This window comes from Vombatus ursinus, unplaced genomic scaffold (assembly GCF_900497805.2).
Source record: "Vombatus ursinus unplaced genomic scaffold, bare-nosed wombat genome assembly UNPS02014770.1, whole genome shotgun sequence".
In the NCBI taxonomy this organism is placed as follows: domain Eukaryota; kingdom Metazoa; phylum Chordata; class Mammalia; order Diprotodontia; family Vombatidae; genus Vombatus; species Vombatus ursinus.
In genome coordinates, this window is record NW_020954548.1 from 27,372,971 (window position 1) to 27,384,553 (window position 11,583).

General features: G+C 35.8%; 1 protein-coding gene across 2 annotated transcripts in view; it reads left to right on the top strand.

Moving 5' to 3' along the window:
* Positions 1-11,583, top strand: part of RFX3 (regulatory factor X3) — a 324,392-nt gene that overhangs the window by 147,551 nt on the left and 165,258 nt on the right. The gene's annotated exons all lie outside the window — the stretch shown is intronic.

Genomic DNA, 11,583 nt, shown 5'->3' on the forward strand with positions numbered 1-11,583 from the left:
CTTTTTCTAAATAAAATGTGGCTTGAATTATGTGTTAACAGATTGCTTTTATTTTTAATGAATTAAGCCTTTAAGATGAAAACTGTTAACATAATTTTTTTCTCATGAAAGAAAGACTTTCATAATCTGCTCTGATTAAGAAAAGAATTGGCTTTTAAAAAAAGAAAAAAGAAAAGCTTTGTTTGGGAAAGTAAAAAAGTTACCCAGGCAACCTGTATATGTTACCAGTACACAGATTAATCATCACCAGCATTAATCACTGTCATCAGTTATCTCAGGAAGGTGACTGCTGAACAATCTACACCATTATCATTCAGTCATTTTTCCTACAAATCACTTTGGTACAATAGCTTTATTTTACACAATCATGAGAATTAGAACATTAAAACTAAATAAACCAGCAAATATTTTTAAAGAAAAAAATAATCCCTTTTAAACCCTTCAATTTATGCTATTTCTCCATCTCTGTTCTATGCATCTTGTTTTATGTGTAAATGACTAAGCCTCAAATCTAATTGCAGGTAAATTACTGGCCAGTGTAAGGTGGTACAATGCTATTAAAAAAAACTATAAAAATTATGACAACCCTCGTGATTATAATGCCATATTAACATTTTCTAATGTATTGCAGAAAAACAGTTATATGGTTTTTAATGCAGAAGTTCTATAATGTCCAGCTATTAACCTGTGAGAGTTCTTCTCTTCTTCCTATCAAACACAAATGTGTGCAGCTCCAGCAACTTTATATTCATGAAATTAAATGTCATGAGAAAACAAATTCTCCGACACTTTTCATTTTGGTTGTATAATTTTAAGAAAAATAGAGCTAACAGTTGCTATGGGCATTATGCACTAAATTAAAGTAGTTTTTAAAAATACATATATTTATATATTTCCTAGGGAACAGCTTGGGAAGAAAATTTCCTGCTTCTCTCATCAAGAGTATAGGTGCTTAAACTAGTATATCAGGAATAAAAGTTTTGGGATGCTGTCCTTCAGTAGTAATGAGTATGGATCTCCACCTATGTGAGATGGCACAGCAAATAAAGGTTTTCTTTCTTTTTATGGTTGGTTAGGAGGGAGTTGCTATCATTATGAAGAATTTTATTTTTGTTTTAGGTTCAATTCTGCAATTCTGTTGAGTAGGGTTCTTGATTCTATTGTAAATAATTTCTTAAAGCATGTTCAAAATCTAGATTAACATCCTGTATTGTCAATTAAATTGCTATCATCCTAAATGTAATTAGATGATTAGTTCATTTTGAGTTCTGATCTAGCTTCTTATGTCTTTCTAAAAGGAGAAAGAAAACTGCCTATTGCATTCGAAAGTAAATTACAGCCCTTTATTTTCCATGTTGAATTAAAACCTGTTACATTCTAAAGTGTGAGACAATAAAGTGTATATAGTGAAACCAAACTTTGCCATTTAGGAGAGCAAATTAGTTCAAGACGAAAGACTCCAATAAAAATTAAATAGATACCTATTTTTTAACTTAGTTCAGTTATGCAGCTCTATTTGATAGGTAATTGATTAGGTCAGACTATTAAACCATTTAGTCTGGCATGTACATTGTGTGTGGCAATAGGAACCCTACTGTGAATTGGAGTGTATTAAATAATCCTCAGGAAGTTTAACAAAGAACATGTGAATGCCTCAAAACTTGAAGTAAAGCATGTTTGTTCCAAACACAGTTGCTTTGCCTGGGTTTTGCCCATCAAATTGAAGAAACGCTAATCTTGTATTCAGCAGCTGGGTTTGTGCAATATTTTTTTCCTTCTTGGAGGGGTTAATTAGCCTTCTTTCAAAATGTGGCCTATTTAGCTGTAGATTCACATGATTCAGCCAGAGCTAGCTGTACAAAGCAGAACCATTAACAGGCGGGTGTGTCCAACTGCTTAATTAGCCAGAATAAAAAGGTCCTTTGTCAAACAAGCATCTGTTGCTCGTGACACACCTGACAGCCACATTAGGCAAGGATGACTAGACTGAAATTGTGCATGTCTCTCCTGCAATAATATACAGTTCATTTACATATGGGCTGCATCACTGACAAACTGCAGGGGTTTATTTAGCTTATCAAAATGGATTAGTGTGGCTGTATTTGTGACTGATAAACAAATATCACTTGAAAAGGAGTACTGTGAAGGAAGTAAACTAACTAAATTACTCCCAAACATAAACACGGCCTCAGAAACTACTGCTAGATGAATAGGAACACCTAAAATATAGATACAAACCATTGCATGTTATCTCTAATAAGAAACCTGTTAACACACTAAGACATTAATTTCATGTGGGTGAACCATGCATTGCAAAAATGTTGGAAACAAACCCAAAGCCTTTGAATCTACCCATTTTAAACTATTGGGATTAAATGATCTGTTTAGTGGAAATTGGCAAGTAGGGTTATATTCCCCAAACATGCTTTAACATTTGAATTGTAATCTGCTGTTTTAAATCAGTCCGTGGAATTAATCAATGAAAATGCTTCTGGCAAAGTACTTATTATGGGTTTTATTGCAGTTTCATTTGGAAAGAGGAACAGTTACAACTGATAGATAAGACGTTTATCTTTTTAGAAATACTAACCAAATGTTTTAGATTGATATTCCAAAAGATACTGTCTTCTGAACACATGAGACTGTTGGTTTTGGAGTAAGGAGACCTGCATTCATATCTTGGGCCTGCTATTTGTTATACTTGTGTGATCCTAGGCAATCCATTTAACCTCTGAGTATGTTCATCTGTAAAATGAAGGAGGTTGGACTAGATCATTTGTAAAGTCCCTCCCACTTCTAAATTCCCTGATCTGTATTCCCTAGGCTATAATTTGTGAGCAAAAAGGATGTTTCCTACCACTCCAAATTCTAATGCACCAAATTTAACTTTTCATATTTTGTCCTACTCTATAAAGTAAAAATAAGCAAAAAGACAATGTATGTGGCCTATAACAAGATGTCCTTTTGATTTTCTCTAAACCGTCCTCCACAAGGCTGCCAAAGTAATCTTCCATGTTACTCCCTTACTCAGTAAACTTCAATGACTCCCTCTTGCCTCTAGGCTCAAATATAATCTTGGTTTGTCTTTAAAGCCTTTCACAACCTGGTTCCCACATACCTTTCCAACATCATTTTGGTAACTAAGTGTCAAGGGAACTGGAAAAAAGAGAAACTAAAAGGAGGGAAACCTATTGAAATGCTATTACAATAGTCTAGGCAAGAGGTGATTAGTATGGTAATTGTATAAGTGAGATGAATATGAGAGCTATCTGAAGGTAGATGTGGGGATTTGGCCACTGATTAGATATGGGTGTGAAAGAGAAAGAAAAAGATAACTCTGAGGTTATAAACCTGGGTGCCTGGGATAATAACTATTCTCTTGACAAAAATCAAGAAATTTGGAAGAGGGATGGGTTCAGAGGAAAAGATTGTAAATTCCATATTTAATGTGGAATTGTCCACCCAAAGTGGAAATATCCAACCTAAAGTTTATGATGTAAGCCTATGGTTCAGGAGAGAGAGTCGGGTTCTATGTATAGATTTGGGAATTATATATATTGACATAATAATTAAATCCTCTGGAGTGAAGGGATCACTAAAAGAGAGACTCTAGAGAAATAAGAGAAGAAAGTTTAGGCAGAGCCTTGAAGGAGACCAATATTTAAGACACAGGAAGTGAATGGCAAACTAGCCAAGAAGACTGAGAAGGGTAGGAAAAACTAGCAGGAAAAACATAAGGTCCCAGAAGCCAAATAGTCAAAAAGTGGATGGTGGTCAGTAAACTGTCAGAACTCATAAGAGTGCGCAAGTAGGATAAGGACTGAGAAAAAACTTTTCAGATTTAACAATTACGAGATCAGTGGTAACCTTGGAGAGAGAAATTTCAGTGAATTGGTGGAATCAGAAACCTGATTGCAGTTGAGAAGTGAGTAGGTGGTGGAAGGAGAGGCAATGAGAGTGGGTGATTCTTTCTAGGAATTTGGCAGTGTAAAGAAAGAGATATGGAATCATAGCTTGAGGAATTGGCAGCATCAAGTAAAGGTTTTTATAGAGATAGAGGATACCTGGGTGAAAGAAAGAAGCTAGCCAAAAAAGGAGAGATTGAGGATTGATGGGAGGAAAGGAGTTGGTGGGGCCAGTTCCCCAAAGAGTAAGGGATTGTGAACACACAAAGAAATTGGCCCTGAAAAGGATAAGAGCCACCTTATCCTCAGTGACCTGGAGTAAAGAAAGAAAGAATGGGTGATGATGTAGAGGGTTTATGAGATGTAGATTAGGAGAGATCAGGGAACTCAGAGTGAATCAAAGAAGGAGGTGGGGAAAGTATCTGGGGTTTGAAGAGAAGGAAGAGGTTTGAAACAATGCTGTGGGGAATGTTAAAGGTTATAAACTAGGAAATAAAAAAAGGATTACCATGTAGTAGTCAATGGACCAGTTGGGATTAGATGACATGAATTTATAGACCCAGTTGGTATAGTCATATAACTTAACCCAGTGACCTTCAGCAAGAGAGAGGAAGAGGTCATCACAGTGACCCACAATTAAGAATTGATAGATAACCTATGAACCTATTATTTTGAAGGAAAAAAATAAGAAGTGAAGCAAGAGCGGACTGCCAGAGTGACTGGAGGTCACAGTGAGGAAAAAAATTAGTTTTGGGAGAAGGGAGATGATGAAGTTAAATGAGGAGATTATGACCAGAGCATGGGAATTTTACCATTGAAAATCATCTTGAAGGCATAATTATGGTTCATAGTGTGATCTAAGATATGGCCACTCTTTAGGTAGCTAAGGTAAAATGAAGTTGCAAGTCTTGCGAATTAAAGAGATTGATAAGCCTTAATTCTTAAGCATTTGAAGGGAAATCAAACTGTGTATAGTGATATCTCCAAGTGTGACAATATGAGGAATGGTATAGAGGAAGGTGAAGGTCATCAATAAACTCCTATAGAAAGGAGAATGGGTGATCCGATGGCTAGTACGTTATAGCAACAAGGATCTGGATGGCACCATGGAGTTGAATCAAATGAACCTCAGAGGATGAGAAGTTGCAACAATGTCAGCACAGTGAGGGTCTGGAAGTAATAGTGAGGAACAGGGGATATGTCAAGTGGTATGAAGGAATAGAACCCACATTGGTTGGCCATTTGAGTTATTTGAAGAGAACCAGATTTCCATGAGCACCAGAAGATAGAATGAGATGAGATCTAGGATGAAATAAAGTTCATCCATGGTGCAGACCCACCAGTTCCTCTAGTTCTCTGAGTAGCTGGATCACCAGTAAGTCTGAGTCCCCTTCCATCTAGGCCATCAATTGTTTATGACTCCCTGAGGTTCAAGTTCTCTGTTCTAAAGAGGACTAGATTAATTTTTCATGGCCTCGAGACAGTACAACTAGGCTCATTGGATAGCTGTTACAAAGAGTCATAATAAAATTTGAAATCGGGAAAAGCTGTCTAAGAATCAGAAGTCTAAAAATAGAATCAGTTGCCTCAGGAGATAGTGGAATTCCATTCACCTTAGGTCTCCAAGCAAAGACTAGATGATCAATTGTTAGGAATATTGTATAGGGAATTCTTATTCAAATATGAGTTCGACTGATAATGGCCTGTGGCCCCTTCTAGTTCTGAAATTCTGATTCTGGAACTTGGAACATTACAACATTTCTGAATGTCTTGTTACATAACTTTTTCATCTAAAGTTATCCATAGATGCTTAAGAATTATGATTTTGGGGGCCAGTAGGTGGCGTAGTAGATAGAGCATTGGCCATGGAGTCAGGAGGACCTCAGACACATAACACTTAATAGCTGTGTGACCTGGGCAAGTCACTTAACCCCAATTGCCTCACCAAAAAAAAAAAAAAAAAAAAGAATTATGATTTTGTGTCAGATTATTGTCAATTTTCAATTTTGATGTATAGAAGCAAACATCCAGATAAAACAGTAATCTATTGCCTTCTGGTAAAGCCATACCTAATAGTAAAGTTAGAGGACTTAGTGCAAGTGTTTTTCGTGATGTATCCTTAATTTTTGTGTTGTGGAATTTTTATTTTTAAAAAAGTTACATATGTGGTATGAACCATTGGTTTAACAAATATAGTGTGCAGGGCTCATAAGGTTCTGTCAGGTGGCTACAAGCTGGTCAGTGATATGAGGGGAAAGATTTTGCTAGTGCCTAAATGAGGTTGCCAAGCAGTAGTGAGGGAAATAAGAGGAGCGCTTTTTATTCAAGTGACTTTATTTCTGGAAACTCACCAACCACAGCTTGAATGTTGCCACTACTGCTGCCAGCTTGAGTGAGAAGCAGTGGGGTTGGCTTCCCTCCATATTTCAAGTGGACCAAGGGAATAGAGACCATCATAGACAGAGAATTCAGGGACAGAGAGTTACAAGAAGCTCGTATGGAGTTCATATCCAGTATTTCTGTTTTGCTCCCTCATTCTCCAATCGTAAGCTACTGTTATAACCAGTTTTTCTTTCTGGCAGCAGCAAGAAATAACAAAGATGAGTTTTTCAAAAGTGAAGTAGATCAAAGTGTGCTACCCTCAGGATCTTTTTTTTTTTTAAGAAAAAGTGTGAACAGATACTTTAACTTCAATGGATTTATGATGTCATTGATGTAATTCCCCCAGCAGTGTAGATCATGTATGTCTCCTCATTGTGTGTCCTCCTATAGAATCTCCTTAGAGAATGCATCCAAAAATCTGGAAGCCTTTCTCTAGAGCAGGGGTTTCTTAGCCTTTTTTGTCATGGACAAAAGGTCATAGACCCTTGGAAGTCTAGTGAAAGTGATAAACCTTCTCAGAATAAAGTTTTTAAATGTATAAAATAAAATGCATAGAGTTACAAAGGAAACCAATTATATTAAAATACAGTTACAAAAATATATATTTTTTTAAATCAAGTTTATGGACCTCCAGTTAAAAATCTCTGTTCTACTCTAGGTCTTTTTACATTTTGCAGTGTAAATTTTGGGCTATCCTTTTATCTCTCACTTGGTCCATATTTTCAGATCAGAGGTTTTTGAATGATAACATTTACATGACTCTTTTGCCCTGAGATAATAATTAGAAATATGCCTGCTGCCTTCTTGTGCCCCCTGCATGTCTCTCCATTGTTCTTTGGATAAACTACAGTTTTCACTGTCCAGAAATTATAGCATTCAATTATTTGTACCCACACAGTGGCACTGGAGAACATTTGGATTAAAAACTGGGGAATAGCTTGAGATGGCTAAAGACTACATAATTTCTCAAATGCAATCCAGGACATTCTCTTCCTCTCAGTAAACTCTGAGCCCAACTCATAATCCATCTTCAGTGTCTAGCTGAGATACCAATATGTTCAATAGAATGTTTGCTCTTTGAGGGTAGGAATTATTATGTTTCTGTCTTTGAATCCCCAGCACTCAGCATAGTTGCTTTCATATAATGGATAATTTGTAAGTGCTTTTTGAACAAATGTAGATATCTATGTACCAACTAAGTGGACTGGTCTTCCAACTGCATTTTGCATCTATTTTGTGTTTCTTATAGGTATTGTTATAGTTGAGGTCTTTTGAGAAACCATAGATCTCATTGAGAAGCCAGTGCAATATACTGGTACTGGATTCATTCATCACAAAATTATCCCTAGGAGCATCTAGAGAAACTGCCTGTGGGAAATCTCTTCCATTTGAAACTTAGCAAGAATATTCTGCATAGCTATCCCTGTTTTATGCCTTGCTTATTGTTAAGAATCAGATAATCATCCAACAAAATTGCCTCTGTGGTTGTACTTATCAAGGAATATTATACATTTTATACAATTTTAATATATGCATGAGGAACTCCTCATTCAAAGAGAGAGCTTTTAAGGCTCAGTTTTTGCTGTCCTGAGTCAAATGAGTCTTCTAAAATTAACAAACAGTAAACATCTGTGGCTCTTACATTTTTTGTACTTTTTACTTATTTGTGTAACTATATGATATGGTCTGCTGCAGAGGAATGTTCACAGAAGGTTGTGTATTCCCTTCTTTATTGTTGTTAATGATACCCTCAAAACATACATAGCTCATTTTCATTAGGATTTTATAAAGGTCAGAAAGCAGGCGTATGTCATAGTCTGGACAATAGATATTTTTCATCCATTTTGTTTTTCTAGAATGGATTGTTAGGCTGAAATTGTTTGAAACCTTCTATTTCAGGGTGATGAGAGTAGTGATAGCACTTGGGTAAGTATTACACCCAGCCCTGTTAAAGTGATCAATCTGTCCCTCCCACCCTCAAGGTCTGCTCAGTAATGAAATTTAATACAGAAAACTTTACCACCACCCCCACCCCCACCCCCAACACACACACAAACACATTTGTCTCTCTGGTTCCATTTTTTATTCCCTGATACCTGCAAGGGTATGCATTTGCATCTGGTTGGACCTAAGGAGGGTAAAATGTGGCTGCCTTTGGCTTTCCAATATTTACCCATTCTATTCCTAGGGGCATACCTCTCAGGCTTATACAGTTGTACTTTTGCTTAAGTGGATTAATCACTGATAGTTGTTACTTTCTGTTCTTCCTGGGGTGCTACCTCTCCATCTTACATCTTGATTTTCACTTTGAGGAATCTGTTAGGATTCCCATCATCTGTAGCCAGTCATTGTCTTTGTATTGTTCAGTTCCTACCTTTCATGTATATGGGTTGTGTGACCTATGATAAGTTACCTAAACTCTCAGTACTCCAAGCAACTCTCTAAGGCTGCAAGTTACAGATGACTTGTCAGCTGCATTGGTAGAGGGAATTTCCTTGCCAGGTTTTCCTAACAGCAATGAAATCAACTATACAGACCAAAAAAAAAAAGATTAAGTGGTCATTTTTTTCTTATGATGAGGTTTAGTACTATGTCCAGCACTCTCTTCTAAAGGGATGAATCTTCTGAGTAATCTACAGTCCTTTGGTCTCTTTCTCATACTCAGGCCATTTTTGCCAACATTTTGTTGTCCTTTGCCTGCCTCTTCATTAAAATTACTGAGTATCAAAGTACCTGTTAACATGGTTTATAGAATCTTATAAAATTTCTCTTCCCTCTTCATCCTCTGCAGCAGAAGTTGACAAATAATATTCGGTTATCTTTCTCATCATTCTTTTTTGCTCATATTTGTTATGATTACTCTGAGACAAGATGACCAGTTATATCATGAAATTGCTGTTTCTTGTTGCCCTTTGGGCACATGATGAAATCAACTCTAGAATTTCCCTTTTATGCTTTTTCGAGAAGAACCTGTGAGCCATCCTTTAACTTAACTGTAACTTACTTTTGTCCACTTATAAAAATATCAATACTTATATGCTTCAGTTCTTCCAGTAATTTGTCAGTTTGTTGGTGACTGGACAAAGATCTCATATTTAGAGTACCAAGAGTTAAGTATTCTAAATCAGAGGTGTCAAATACATGGTCTATGGGCTACATACAGATCACAACACTGACAAGTGTGACCCAAACCAGATTAAATGGAATTCCTATCTGATGTTAATATGTTAACATAGTAATAAAAATGTACCTACATGTGTGTATATAAATATATATATATATATATGCATGTGTGTATATGAACATGTATGGTTTTCCAAGTCAACAGGTGGCCTGCAAGGATAGTTATGCACAGTTTAGCAGCCCCTGCTTCTATTTGAGTTTGATACCACTGCTCTAGGCAATGTTTATAGATTCTAATCGCTATTTAAAAAAAAAAGAAAAGAAAAAAATAAGTTTCCATGACCAAAGAATAATCCGCCAGTAGCCAATCATATTTGTAATGGAGATGAGCCTCTCTGTACTTAACTGGGTTAGTCCATGGAGAACAGAATGCATCTCATCAGGAAGAGTGTTCTCAAAGTCTTTCCAGTCTGATAGAAGTTGTCAGAGCTTTTGCTCTGTGGGTGAAACCTTTGACAACCCAGGTTCACGTTCACGTCACGATGAGGAATCAAAACTGTACTTTGCACAGGAGTGGGATTTATGGAGTTGTAATTTGTGGAGCTTACATCCAAATTCAGTGGTCCCCTTATACAAAATTTGAGTAGCACTAATTTATGCTCTTATGCCAATTAAGGAGTTTTACGTATGAAATGCTGTCATACACTAGTAATATAATATTTATTGAATTTGAATGGAATTATCAAACATTTTTAGGCAGCTCTGTGGTCTCAGCTCTGTTGTCTGAACATGCATTTTTTAGGTATTGCAGAATCTCACATTGCCTTCATTTTGTTATAATCCTTTTATTATAATTCTTTACAATCAGCTGTTTCTTGTTGCCATTTTTAAAAGGCGGTGTATTTCAGATCACACACAAGTTCAAATCTGGGGTCTGATATTTGCTAACTATTTAACCTCAGACAATTCACTTAATCTCTCTGAGTTTATTTCTTCTGTAAAATGGAGACAATGATACTTCCATGAATAAGAAAATATATTTTAAATTGTAAATTATAATGCACATGTTATTCTCTTTCTCCTTCACTTCTTTCCTTTTTCTGTCTATAATAGTTTAGGGTCATTCATAACAAAAGACTAAGGGACTATCTGATAAATCAAAGTATTGTCACCAAAACAACTTGATATAAATTAAAAGAGGATTAGAATGGGAAGTAAAAAAAAAAAAAACATCATTCTAATTCTGACTGTAACACTAGCTAGCTGTGTGATGTAAACATATGGCTTAATTTCCTCATCACTAAAATGAAGGATCCCTAAACTTTCTGGATAAAGAATTTTATGAATTGATAGAAAAGACTATAGCATGCAAATCACAGAGGTTGCTTGATTGCTATTGAAAATGGTTATTTTTTTCCTTTAAAAAAAGTGAGTCCAAAAATTGGCGTTTACAGAAATTTTCAAAAATTTAAAACATGGTGCAGTATTTTTGTTCTGCCATTACTGCTAGCTTTTTTTTGCAGTAAAAAAAAAAAAATTCTAATCATACGACCATAGACTTAGAACCTAAAGGCATCTTAGAGATAAATGACACCCCCCTTTCTTTTATAGAAAAGGAAACTTAGCACAGAAAGGTTATATTGTCTGCTCAAGGTCGCACTGCTAGTAGTGAAATATCTGTGACTTTAATCTAGGTCCCTAGTTAAATGAACTTTTCACTTCACTAATTTATCAATTTGTATTCCTCCACTGACATTATAAAAACATAAAACTCTGCCCATAAAGAATGATTTATTTCAGACTGCATTAGATTAGATGCAGTGCCATCTCTGAGAATTGAACACTCAAACTAACAAGAACATCTTGAAACATTTCCTTAATCACAGGCCTCAGTATAGCATTATATAGTATTAGGTGTGCTAGAGTAACAATAATGTTTATTTGATTTGCTTTCATTTTGCAACCTTCACATCCACAATAAGAGAGATTACATTTTAAACTTGTACAGTGGATATTTTTTATACTTCTTTACAGAGTGATCTGTTTAGTGAAAATGTCCTCACAGGTATATCTAATTAAATGGCTGTTCATATTTGTATCTGGAGAAATAAGACGTTTTGTGTGTGTGTGTGTGTGTGTGTGTGTGTGTGTGTGTGTGTGTGTGTGTGTGTGT